The sequence below is a fragment of the Podarcis raffonei genome, chromosome 9, assembly GCF_027172205.1.
Source record: "Podarcis raffonei isolate rPodRaf1 chromosome 9, rPodRaf1.pri, whole genome shotgun sequence".
Taxonomy (NCBI): Eukaryota; Metazoa; Chordata; class Lepidosauria; order Squamata; family Lacertidae; genus Podarcis; species Podarcis raffonei.
The window spans coordinates 5,888,623-5,902,566 of record NC_070610.1 but is presented as its reverse complement, the minus strand read 5'-3'; the positions used below and the strand labels follow the sequence as shown (position 1 = coordinate 5,902,566).

At 45.6% G+C, this 13,944-nt stretch overlaps 1 protein-coding gene across 3 annotated transcripts in view; it reads right to left on the bottom strand.

The window, feature by feature from the left end:
* The window catches only part of CSK (C-terminal Src kinase), a 71,181-nt gene extending 57,481 nt beyond the window's left edge, over positions 1–13,700 (bottom strand). The window contains exon 1 of one of the 3 annotated variants that reach the window (XM_053402907.1): positions 13,187–13,700. The gene's annotated coding sequence lies outside the window, so the exon portion shown is untranslated. The remainder of the gene's footprint in view (positions 1–13,186) is intronic. The other 2 variants (XM_053402909.1, XM_053402906.1) reach the window with 2 other exon arrangements.
* Between the last annotated feature and the right edge of the window lie 244 nt (positions 13,701–13,944).

Here is a 13,944-nt window from a genome sequence, read left to right as displayed (position 1 = left end):
GAGCCAAACGTCTGGCAGTGGACAAGGCAGCTCTTGGTGGAACTATCCTCCCCAGGACCTGCAGCTGCCCTCATTTCTCTTCTGCCCTCCAGCAGATGGATGGCAAAGATCCTTCAACTTCAAGAAGACTTTGCGGGGGGGGGGCAGACGTCAAACGTCTGCTGATCAGGATATTTATTATGTGCTTGCTGCTATTGATCGATTGCTCCCACATCACCATGTTGCTGCTTTTAACACTGTTTTGAGGCTATACTGTGATGATTTAAAACAATTAACTGACTGGGTGATCCTCGAGTGTTCCAATTAGGTGAGGCAACAATTTGGATATTTTATATAAAAAGGTGGGATAAAATCCTTTTAATAAATCAAACTATTAAAATTAAATGAATCGCTCAGCAGGATTTTTATGTTCGCCCTGTTCTCGCAGCTAGGCAATTGCAAAAGTGTGCACTTCTTCTAGCAAGAGACCGCGTGTCACATACCCTTGAAATGTTGGTTCCCAAGAGTGTTTATCAGAGTCAGTTCCAGGAATCACAGGAAGATGGAGTTTTATCCCAGCAAGTTTTACCCAGAGTAGACACATACAAATTAATGGACCTGGGTTGGTCTGGGTTGAACCTGAGACCTTCAGCATCCAAAGCAGCCGCTCTGCCATTGAGCTACAGCCCTTTCTTCTCAGAAAAATTACTTCCAGTCTAGAAAGCAGACTAAGAACTTTGATATAGTCTCCCAGGACTTAACCACATGATCCTCCTCCTGCAGAGTGGGAGAGGGAGGAGAGGGGAGGTACTTATGGACACAGCAAACTTTCTTCCTAGACGGCTGTATCCCATGTTCTATGTTCATGGGTGCAAGCTGCAATTCTGACCTGCTGAAAATTGCCAAGGGAATTAATTTGATCAGCACTGGTCATCTGTTCTGTTTTTTCGGATTTTATAATTTAATTATTGTACTATATACCTTGCCGACAAAGGTCCATATAGTTAAAGCTATGGTTTTCCCAGTAGTGATGTATGGAGGTGAGAGCTGGACCATAAAGAAGGCTGATCACCGAAGAATTGATGCTTTTGAATTATGGTGCTGGAGGAGACTCTTGAGAGTCCCATGGACTGCGAGAAGATCAAACCTATCTATTCTGAAGGAAATCAGCCCTGAGTGCTCACTGGAAGGACAGATCGTGAAGCTGAGGCTCCAATACTTTGGCCACCTCATGAGAAGAGAAGACTCCCTGGAAAAGACCCTGATGTTGGGAAAGATGGAGGGCACAAGGAGAAGGGGACGACAGAGAACGAGATGGTTAGACAGTGTTCTCAAAGCTACAAACATGAGTTTGACCAAACTGCGAGAGGCAGTGGAAGACAGGAGTGCCTGGCGTGCTCTGGTCCATGGGGTCACGAAGAGTCGGACACGACTAAACAGCAACAACATACACCACCATGAGACTTTTTCTTAATGAGCTGGTGGTTTAGAAATACTCTCATAAATAAACCAACAGAACACACACACAGGAAGGAGCAATGTTTTCCCTATCACAGCACATCCTGGTAACTGGAACAGCCATGCAAGGAGCCCCCATCTTCTGAGGCCAGGGCCTTTAACTGTCCTCCAGAAGACTCTCCTTGTTCCCAAGTGGTTGTCTTTCTGATGCCAGGCAAAGAGCTGCTCATTCACCCAGGCTTTTCCATACCCTTTAGGCCAGGCTTCCACAGCCAAGGGCCCTTCAAATGTTGGACCTCCATAATGAAATAAAAAAAAAGCTTAGAGTACCCTTTGTTAAAAAAAACCCAGAAGCCTTTTTATTAGGTATTGTAGGAGCAGAGATTCCAAAAGACCAGAAAAAATTGTTTATGTATGCTATGACGGCCACCCAGATACTGTTAGCCCAAAGGTGGAAAAAGGAAGCAGTCTTGACCAAAGAAGACTAGCAAACCAAGTTAATGGACTATACTGAAATGGTGAAACTAACTGGAAAGCTCGGAAATCAAGATCATAAGAAATTTTTTAAAGAATGGGAAATATTTATTATGTATTTGCAAAAGTATTGTAAACAGGTTAATACAATGGCAGGATTTTAAGAACACTTGTAATTTTAGAATTAATATAGGAAATTTGAGGTAGAAAAAATAATTTGGAATAGAAATGACATGCAGTTGAAAAGGGAATTTAAAGAACGGGGGGAGGAAGTCATGGGATTCAGAGAATCCCATTTTATGGTTTTGATATCGTCGTTGTGTATAATTTTCTATGTTTGTTGGGTTTTTTTATTTTTTGTTGAAAATTTAGTAAAAATATTATAAAACAAAAACAAATGTTGGACCCCCAGCTCCCATTAGCTCCAGACAGCATGACCAATGGCCAAGCATGATGGAAGCTGGGAGTCCAAAGGAAGTTGCTTTAGGTCACGCTGAAAGTGCATTTATGCTCCCTTTTTGTTTTGTTTTTAACTTTATTGGCCATGCATTTTCGGCTGTTTATCTTGTTAGGAACACAGAATCATAGAATTGTACAGCTGGGAGGAACTGAAAGGGTCATAGTTCAACGCTTGCAATGCGGGAATCATAGTTAAATGAAGCAACTTGCCTGCCCAGCCCAGTTTGGCCATTTCCAAGTGGCAAAAACTCTCCCGCGTCTCAGACAGGACTCTGTCTCTCATCGACTCTTCCTTTTAAAACCTGGAAGCACTTGTGGAGGCTTGCAGGATAGATATTTAACAGGCAAATCCAGGCGTGAACAGAATGCTCCTGAACAGATTCTGCAGAACCACCCTGCGTGCCTTCGCACTCTTTCCAATAGATGAAGCATTCGATGCCCAAATCTGTGAAGGTGCTACAATGCCACCACTTTACTAAACAGTTTACTTTTGGGTACACCCTTGTTAAATGCCCCCTGCTGCTGCTGCTGTAAATTCTCCGACTCCCTGCTGCTTTTCTCTCAGTGATAAACCCAGCTTCATTTAGGGCTGCAATGATTCATTGGCTAATCAGCAACACCAATCAGCTAAAAGGATGCAAACAACTTTTAAAAAGTGTCCTGATTAAACTGCAGATTTTAAAAAATATTGCATGAATTTACAGTAACTGTGGGTGATGGTCACCATACCATAATATTCTCTCTCTCTCTCTCTCTCTCTCTCTCTCTCACACACACACACACACACACACACACTAATGCATGGAAATGCTCTTTCTTTCTTTCTTTCTTTCTTTTTCTTTCTTTCTCCTTCCTTCTTTGAAATAATTGTTATTGGTTTGGCAATGCCTCTTTCAAGATGGTGTCCCACCGCAGCATATGTCTGCATCATCTAAAAACTAATAAAGCACAAGCTGAAACGGCAACACAATATTGCAGCATGGAGTTCTCTAGTTCAGAAGTCCAGCCAGCCATGCTGTCTTTCAGAATGCTCCATTTCATTCTGTTCCTCCCCAGTTTTCTGTTATTTCTCCCATCACCAGTTGGTCAGTATTCTGCAGCTGCTGAGCATGCTCAAGTCTCATTGGGCCGTTTTACCCCCAACCTTAGGAGTCTCTCTCTTTCTCTCTCACTGGTACTTTTGCAAACCCTGAAGTTCCCCCAGGCCTGGAGCTAACTTCTCCGAATTGGTGCCAATTGGGCCACATAAGGACCCATGCTTAGAGAAGAGTTTGCTATTCATATACAGCAGGGATGGGGAACCTGCGATCCTCCAAGTGTTGTGGGACTACAACTTACATCAGTCCCAGCCAGTGAAACCGTCAGGGATGATGGGAACTGTAGCCCAACAACATCTAGATGGCCCCATGTCCCTGGTATATGGGGTGCTTTCACTTTTCAGTAGTGTTGTTTTCATCTTATGTACATTTATGAATCTTTTAACTGATCAATTGCCTAAGGTTTATTTGACCATGTGACTGCCCTGATTTAAAGTACCTTCAAAAAGTGGTCCTATTGTTTTTATATGCAACAACAGCAGCAAGAGTATTGTTGGCTCAGAAATGGAACAAGAAGAAATACCAACGAAAGAAGAATGGCAGACAAAAATAGTGGACTACACAGAATTGGATAAAAGGACAGGCAGGATTCAAAACCTGCGGGACCAGAGATTTACAGAAGATTGGAAGAAATACACAAATTATTTGAAGAGCAACTGTAATCAACAAATTACGCTAGTAGGACTACAAGAAGTTTTGTAAGGAGAAATATATGAAATATTGCAAAGATGAGAAAGATATTAGGTATGAGACGTGCCCTAGGATTAAGGCTTTCTGGGAAATGATATATAATGAGTTGAAAAAGGTATATAAATATACCTTCTTAAAGAAACCAGAGGCCTTTCTCCTGGGCATGGTCGGCCAATTGGTGCCAAAGAAGGATAGAACTTTCTTTATGTATGCTACAACAGCAGCAAGAATACTCATCGCAAAATACTGGAAGACACAGGATCTACCCACTCTGGAAGAATGGCAGATGAAACTGATTGACTGTATGGGATTGGCAGAAATGACTGGCAGAATCCGTGACCAGGGAGAAGAGTCGGCAGAAGAAGATTGGAAAAAATTTAAGGACTACTTACAGAAATATTGTAAAATTAAGGAATGTTGAATGATGCTGGATTGAAATTGAGTGGTTTCTGGCTGTAATGGTATAAAGGAACACGAAAAAATGGTTGGATAGAAAATAAGGTGTTTTTATAAGCTGTAATGCTTTGAGTTAAGGATTTGCTGAACAAATAATTTGAAATGGAATACAAGAAGGGGAGGTATGAGGAGGTCAGAGAAATATGTTATTGAAAACTAAGTATTATGAACTATATGTCTTTCTAATTTTTTTTTGTTTGCATAAAAAATTGAAAATTTTAATAAATATCTTTTTTTTAAAAAAAGAGATTTAAATGTAAAAGTGAAAATAAGAAATGTAAATAAAGTACATAGATTGGAAAATTTTCAGATGTGATTGATGGAAGTCAAAAATTGTGTAAGATGTAAAAGTATGTTTAATTATTGTTGGAAATGATATGTTGAAAAACTAATATTTTTTTTATAAAAAACAAAAACAAACAGTAGTCCTGAGCATCACAGTGAAGCAGGGAAATTACAGCTCTCTGGCCACTTTTGGCCCACGGGATCTTTTCATTCATTCATTCAGCCCTTGAGAAGCTCAAAAACCCTCCTTCTGGCTCCCCCTGGCCCTCTTCTTAGCAGGCAAGTGAGTCCATCTGCCTCCTCCACAGCCTCCCTTTCTCCCTGTAAGGCAAGCCTTACAATCTTCACAGGCATGGTGTGGGCACCAGAAGTCTCCTGAGAGATTTGCAGGGGCTGGGGAGAAATCATAGAATCTTAAAGAGTTGTGGAGTTGAAAGGAACTCAGGGGTCCTAGCCCAACCCCCTGCAATGTAGGGATCATAGCACCCCTGACAGATGGTCACCTGACCCCTGCTTAGAAACCTCCAACAAAGGCGAGTCCATCACCCTCCAAGGAAGTTCATTCCAGTGTTAAACAGCTCTTACCCTCAGAAAGTTCTTCCCAAGGTTGAGTCAGAATCTCCTTCCCTGTAATTTGAATCCATTAATTCCCCCTAGAGCAGCAGAAAACAAGTTTGCTCCCTCTTCCATGTGACAGCCCTTCAGATATTTGAAAATGGCTAACAGATCTCCTCTCAGTCTTCTTTTCTCTAGGCTAAACATCCCCATCTTACCATCATCACAACTCCATCATCTTGACAAGGGAGGCATGAGCAGTAGAGATCATGGAGAACACCACTACTGCAGACTCAACCAGTTATGGATAGGCCATTGGTCCACCTAGCTCAGTCTTGTCTACACAGACTGCCAGTTGCTCCTCAGGAACTCAGAGCAGGTTCTCTCCTAGTCCTACTTGGAGATACTACTGGGGATTGAATATGGGACCCTCTGCATGCCGCTGTCAAAATGAGATGGAAGAAGTAATAAAATGGGAAATAATTGCCATGGAAATTATGGTCGTTGGCGCATTTAAGCCTTGTCACATAGGCTTCTAAGCCAGGATTCGGCCACCCCCGCCAGCCAGAACAATTAGCCTGCTCCCAGTAGAGAACAGGGTGCAATGGCCTCTATTAATTTGGCGGCTAGCAATCCAAACAGAAGAACAAAGCCCGTCTCTTCCACTAACTCAGCAGGGCACAAACAAAAAGGCTTCCCACCAACAGCACAAAACAAACACCACAAGTGTGAAGCACCAAAGTGCTGTTTTAACAGAAATTGCTCTGTGGTTGCTTAGTTGCAGACAGCCTGGCTTGCATTTGCCTACTAGCAACGTGCTTTATGGAGCCTTGATTACATGGAGAGTAATTGCAGCACTCACTCACAGCACCAGGAAATCATATGGACACTGGCTTCGTCTCAGGAATAGCATGGGGGCAGCTATCCCTAAGGGGAGGTGGGCAAGCACCAATGAACTCTTAGCTATGCAAGGGCCACAAAACAGTCACATGAACATCGTTTAAGGAGCACTACCAGGCCTCAGCTTCCATCAGGAATGGGGAACCTCCAGATGTTGCTGGACTACAACTCCCATCATCCTTGATGGTTGTGCACACAAGCAGGAGCTGATGGGATTCAGGAATCCAGCAGCACCTGGAGGGTTGCAGGTTCCCCTGGTTTCCAGAGAGAAAGAACATCTCAGGCCACAGCAAAGTGCCCTATGATCTCATTGCTGGACAAGGAAGTACTGCACACAATCGAAGTAAAGATGGCTAATTGAGGAAATAGACTGCGCACAACCTGATTCAGTTGGGGTGTGCAATGCAAGGATTGATACAGGCCAGTGATAGATAGATGATAGACAGATAGACAGACAGACAGATAGATAATCCCTATCCTCATTCAAGTTTAACATCTTAACAGACAGCGCATATACTACAGTACAGACTCAACAGAACACCTCTAAGCAGCTTGACAATCTAAAATGTCAATTAAATAAACCAAGATGAACAAGCATTTTTTAAAAAAAGTTGATGCAAAAATATTAGCCAAAATAAAAATAAAACCAGGAATTTTAATAAACTTACGCACAATATAACTACATGGTAATTTCATGGATATGCATGCTGGCAGTGGTGGAGGGTAGAGGCACCCAAAATAATGCGACGCCACCTGGCAGAACAAACCTAACAAATTTCCTCACACTATCAGAACAGCAACCCATCTGGACCAGCACTCTGCCTTCAACAGTGGACAGATGTCTAGCTGTTTGCCATAATACTGAAAGAATTGTTTTAGGATAATTTGGTTGATTGAGCATTCATATTTTTCTTTAGATATTTTAGGATTTTGTTGTTTAGTTGTTTATTTTTATGCATATATTTACTTTACTATATTTCAAACTATTTAATTTTTGTATATTAAGAGCTGCTAACACAGCTAACACAACTAAATATATATTAAGAGCTGTTAACACAGCTAACACAACTAAATGCAAACTGTTTAAAATTATGAAAATAGTCTTCATATTAGACCACATGAGAAACAGGAAGCAGGGTTTTTTTACCAAAAAAAGAGAGAACACACCAGCAGATCAACAATCTATAGATCAATAGAAAGATATGGAAAGGAATGAGGCTCAGTGGTGCATCTGCTTTGAATGCCAAAGATCTGAGTTCAACCCTCTGATTCTCCAGTGGGGCCAGGAGAGACCCCTGTATCAAACACTGGACAGCCGCTGCTAGTCAGTGTAAGACAGTACTGAGCTAGATGGCATGACTTGGCATACGATATATGATCTTATAGAGATGTCAACCAGAACTCAAATGCCTGCTAAAATGAGTGCAAGGTGCAAGCAACAACTGAGCCAGCCAGTTCTTTTTTTATATATATAAATATTTATTGAAATTTTCAAAAAATAAAGAAAAAACAAAAAAAAACAATTAAAAACACATAAAATTTACATTTCTTACTATCAATAACCAATTTCCTTGACTTCCCCGCACCTCCCCTTCTTGTATTCCAGTTCCAATTTTTAGCTCAGCAAGTTCTGGTCCCCAAACTTTACCTTATTTTCTTTAATTCATTTTAGTTAACCAATTTTAACTTATAAACCTCAATCTTTATACATCAGTACTTATTCTTAAAAATCTTTTTCTAAGGTCGACCCCAATTCCCTTCCACGAATTCCCCATTTTTATGTTAGTGGCAAAACAAAATTAAATGAAACAGAATATAATTGTACACCCTTTGGATTCCCAAAGCCCCACCCCCCCCTTTCCCGGTTTCGAACCCCAACAAAAGTCCATCAGTCCATCTGCTGTCAGCCTGGCGACCTCACGTCCGAGTGAGCCAGCCAGTTCTTCTCCTAAGAGGGGACTGTCAAATCTAGGTGGGATGAAATGCCACGTTGTGCTGTTCTCAAATACTGTTTATTGCATTCAAAGTTGGGCACAAACTGCACAATGAACCTCATTTCTTTGAAATCAGAGTCAGGGAATCTGTCTCCAACTCCCATCAGTCCCAGCCAGCCTGGTCAATGATCAGGGATGATGGCAGCTGGAGTCCAATAATGTCTGGAGGGCCACATTCCCCCCCCCCCCATTTTAATTACAAGGGGCAGCATCCAACAAACATCTCCTCAGAGCAAGGATTCCCAGTGCTTGCTGCTGCCGTTATTGGGAGCCGCTTTATGTATTTTTAATGAATGGCACGTGTTTTGCAGATATGCATTATAATATAAAATATCTTACATATCATATAAAATATTTTAAAAGGTTCCAAATTCTTTTGAGGTGTTTTGTGTAACAAGCGACTAACAAATTCAATAAATTAACAATTTGTTCCTTGTAACTAAAAACTTTAAAAGTTACAAACCAAAAAATACTAGATCACTCAACTTGTTTTTCCCCTGAATAATTTTCAAGCGACTTCCTCTTAATCTGTTGAGCATCACATTTTTATTCAGATTCAGGGACCTGCAAAAGAAGGCTCCTCAAACACCGTGTGGTGACTAACGTCTTGCAAAATGTCAAAACGATAATGCCTACATAATTTTGTGGCCACGATCCTGCCACTGAAATGTACAGCTAGTACTTCCATAAGCCAGAAGTGCACACAGGTGTCTTGAAAAACACTCCTGATCATATGTGGCTTTGTGTGAATCCACATTGGATTATGGTTACAGGTGCAGGTGGTTCCAGCCCAGAAGCTATTAAGAACGTAAGAAGAGTCTGCAGGATGAGGCCAAGGGCCCATCTAGTCCAGCATCCTCTTCTCACAGGGGCCAACCAGATGCCCTAATGAGAAACTCAAAAGCAGGATTCAACCACAAGAGCAAACCTTTCTCCTCCTTGGCTTCCAGCAACTGTTATTCGAAAGTATTGCTGCCTCTTGACCATGGAGGCAGAAAATAAGCCATGGAGGCTAGAAGCCATTGATAGCCTTCTCCTTCTCCATGAATTTATTTCCCTTTTAAAGCCATTTACGGTAGGTTGGTAGCTATCACTGCCTCCTGCAGGAGTGAGTTCCACAGTTTAATTATGCATAATAATAATAATAATAATAATAATAATAATAATAATAAAATTTTATTTATATCCCGCCCTCCCCTGGCTCAGGGCAGCTAACACCAATAAAATCACAGTAAAAACGTAACAGGGGAAAAGAGGGGGGGGGACCAATTTAAAATACAGGTTAAAATGCAATTTAAAATGCAGCCTCATTTTAAAGTAGCTGATAAATCAAGACCATAAGGGGAGGGAAACATAAGGGTCAGACCGAGTCCAAACCAAAGGCCAGGCGGAACATCTCTGTCTTGCAAGCCCTGCAGAAAGATGTCAAGTCCTGCAGGGCCCTGGTCTCTTGTGACAGAGCGTTCCACCACGTTGGGGCCAGTGCTGAAAAGGCCCTGCCCCTAGTTGAAACCAATCTAACCTCCTTGTGACCTGGGACCTCCAAAGTGTTGTTATTTGTGGACCTTAAGGTCCTCCACGGGGCATACCAGGAGGGGCGGTCCCGTAGGTACGTGGTACCGTAGGTAATGCATGAAAAAGTACTTTCTTCTCTCTGTCCTTAATCTTTCAACATTCAACTTCACAGGACGTTCGAGAGTTCTAGTGTTGGGAGGGATGGAGAAACTTTTCTCTTTAAATTACTTAATCCAGCCTTTGCCAACCTGGTGCCCTCCAGATGGTTGTGGGCTACAATTCCCACCAGCCAGCACAGCCATGGAGGGCACCAGCTTGGCACAGACTGGATTAATCTGAAACAGATATCCAATATCTCAGTCACTCCCTCTCTAATCTATCTCCATTTGAATGAGGCAAGACAAGCCTTTGGCAAACAGGCTTGAAAACGAAAATACGGTACACAGCAGAGACTTGCAAGGCAAAACCCAACAGATCTGAGCCACGGAGTGTTCTTGACTTTGCTCTCTCAAAAGTTAGCTGCCTTCTGCCGCAGCCTAAGAGCTATGAGGCCACATGCAGCGCAAATCAGCTGCACTTTCACTTTTCTTGTCTTTATGCATTCACCCCCCAAGAGCCCCATAATTCTTCCTTCTCACATACACACTCCCAACAACCCTGTAAGGTAGGCTAGGCTGAGAAAATGTAATTGGCCCACAATTATTCCAGGAGCTTCCCAAGCGCACGGTTATTTCAACCAGTAAGGGCTAATGGTTAGAGCACTGAGCTGTGATTTGGGAGGTCCAGGTTCAACTCCCAACTCAGCCATAAACCTGAGTATGGATGACCCTGCGTCAATCATGCCCAACCAACCTCACAGGGGAGCGCCAGGCTAAACTGAGAGGGTGAGAGAACAACGCAGGGTTTGTTAGAGGAATTAAGTAAAAATAAAAACCTAACAGTAGGATTCAACTTTGTGCAAGAAAACCTTTGTTCCTGCACTGCAGGGGGTTGGACTCTGTTCTCCTTGAGGTCCCTCCCTACTCTACACTTCTATGATTATTCTGGAAACAAAACACACACATGGATCTCCCCATGCAGGTATTTAAAGGGCTGACTAAGGGCTGACTTTGGATTTTAATCCACTGCTGTATTGTTTAATGGTTGAATTGTTTTGAGCCCCACTTGATTATATATGTGTGTTACAGTTTCTTGGACACTGCCCTGAGATCCTGTAGGAGGAAGGGCAATATAGAAAAATAGCAAAGAAACAAACTTTTCAGCCCCCAATCCGACATGCATTTACCTGGAAGAAAGTGCCACTGAACAGAATGAGCATTCTTTCTGAGTAAACTTACTTTTGTGCTCTGAAAATGTCATACACACACCACAGAGTACACTTTCATAAACTAAAACCACAAATGATGAATTGTATGTAGTTAAACAGGTAAAATAAGCTAAGGCTTGATTGGGAAAGTCTTACACATATTTCAATTCTTCCTAAAATCTCTCTTGCTCCCTTCCCCCTCCAGGGTAGCAAGAAACGGGCTTTTCCCAGGGGGGGCATCAGGATTTATGGAAATTCTACACCCCCATTTTGAACAGGAATAGCAGAGAACAACTTGCAGGCGATAGTCATAAAGGGCTGCGCATTATTTAAAGTGCAATGGAGTAAGTAAGTCGTACTTCCTGATGCTCAGGGCATCTGAAAAACAGGAAGAATCTAACCTGGCCTCCTACATCCAGCAATGCAGAGCTAGTGGGGACCAGATCTTTGCCCTTCCTTTAATTTCTATGCACCTTTCTCAATCTCCAGAAAAAAACAACTCCTGCCTGGAAAACATGTATGTATGCAAACATGCATGAAGAAGCCGCTCTCTGCCCTCAGCAGCACGCCACTAATCCTGAGCGCCCAGCACCACAGGGGCAGCTTTAATCAGCTGTTGCCAGACCTTTAAATTAGCTGCGGTAACAATAAGCTCCCACCCACCTGTCCCTGAGCCTTTTAAACCCCTTATCCCATCAAATGTCTATTGGCAAAGGGGGAGGGGGTGAACTCTGCCGCATTGTGCCCCCGCCTGCCCCCAGGCCTGCTGGTGTGACAATGGCTGTTGTGAGGGCGGCAGCACAGATCCCTCCCCGCTGGCCGGACAAGCCACTCCACACACAATATGACTCACTGATGGTGACAATGTGCGTCTGCAAAGGCCCAGCTGGGGAGGACTGTAGCACCACTGTCCGTGGGGATGGACAGCAGCCATACAAAGGCAACGTGGATCTCCAAGCCGCCAGCCATTCTTCACACCCGTGCAGGCACCAAAAGAACCCCACAAGCGGCATTTCTGCTGCCACACACACCTCAGAAGAAAACTTCATTGAGAACCCCAGGGAAGTTAAGAGGGAGCTCTGCACAAGCAACACTGTGGGGCATGGAGGGAAGGGTCTGCCAGATGTGGGCAGAAAAGGGAGGGGTAACCAAGGGGTCAGAACTCTATTATAAGCGACAGGGAAGAAATGGGTGATCAGCACTCCAGGAAGCATCTACAGTATTTGTTTCATTATGTTTTGCTGCTGCTGCTGTGGCTTATGGGCCCCCATTGTTTCTGTGTATCGTCTTGGGCTCCAGGAAATGTTCAGTTACCAAGAACCACTGAAGGGAAATTTCGTTTATTCTAGGAAAGAGGGGAGGGCGAAACCATCCAAAAGACGGCCTTTCCCCATGGCACTGATTCTCGCCTTCTACACCGCTGAGGTCCCTCCAGGAAGACCAGGCCACTTTCTAAGGTGTGATCTGAAAATATCCCTCCGCCGCTGGTCCTGCATCAGGTCATCACGAAGCCGGACATCAACATTCAAGGCACACACAGAGAGGATGCAGATCCAAAGACACCTCTGGACCCCGACGGATCTCGCCCACCCGCGAGACCCCGACGGGTCTTGCACCCAGAGAAAGGGAAGCAGCAACGGGGCCGGAGGGAAGTGCCAGGCCTCGTCCAAGTCGAAGGGAGAGCGACTCTCCCCGAGGCAGCGACGCGAGACAGGAGCACGCCCCGCCGCCGCCGCCGCCTCGCAGCCTGGGGCGGCTGGGGGAGGCTGATCGGACGGACGGCCTGCCAGCCACTTCCCCTCGGCTTCTTTTCGGAAGCCTTACGTGGGAAAGAGCGCTTTGGTGGGTGTGATGCGCTCCCCCCCCCCCGCCACGGCTCTTCCCCAGGGACTAGTCACTTGAGTGGAATATCCCCCCGAGTTCCCACCCGCCTACAAAGCGCCAGAAAAAAAAGGCGTGAGGAAGGATGGGCAAGTCGCCCCTCTCCAGGCGGCCTGCGAGGAAGCGGGGGCACGAACCTTTAGATCCCCACAAGGCACCGTGGGGCGGCAAGGAATCCGCGCTGCTCACCTCTCTCCAGGCTCCGTGTTGCCTCGGCGGCCCGGCTGGTCCCGGCGAGCCGCTGTGGGGTTAGTCCATGCGGCGGGAGAGCCCCCGGGGACTCGGGGCCACAGGGCCGGCGGAGAAGGCAGCTCCGAGGGCCGGAGGGGTGCCAGCAGCGGGGGCGGAGATCCAGAGATGCAGCAGGAGGAAGGCGGAGGGCGGGAGGGGCGCTCGGGCAGCAGCGGCGGGACCCGGGGCGGGGGCGGGGAAACAATGTAGCGCCGCCGCCGCCGCGAACGTTCCGATTTCGAACGCCGCCGGCTCCCTTTGGAACGTTGGCGCCGCCGGAGTTCCAGGCGCGTCGCTGCAGCCTCGGAAGCGGCGCGGCGGCTGCGAGGGAAGGAGCGGCGCCCGAGGCCCCCGGCGAGGAAGGCGCTCGTCCTTCGCGTCCCAGCACCGCTTGCTCTCGTTCCGCGCCCGCGCCCCAGCTCCGCCGCCGCCGCCGCCGCCGCCGGGAGCCTCGCAGGGCCTGGCTGCACAGAGAGAGAGAGGGAGGAAGCCCCGAGCGGTCCTACGGCGCCTGCGCCGCCCCAGCTCCTTCCTTCCCACCATCGCCCGCCCAGCCCTCTCGGCAGCAGGTCCCTCCCAGCCGGCGGCGGAGGGAGCGCGTCACCTGCCGGCCGATAGGAGAAGCGGAGCTGCCGGGCCGGCGCGCTCGGGCTCTCTCCCATTG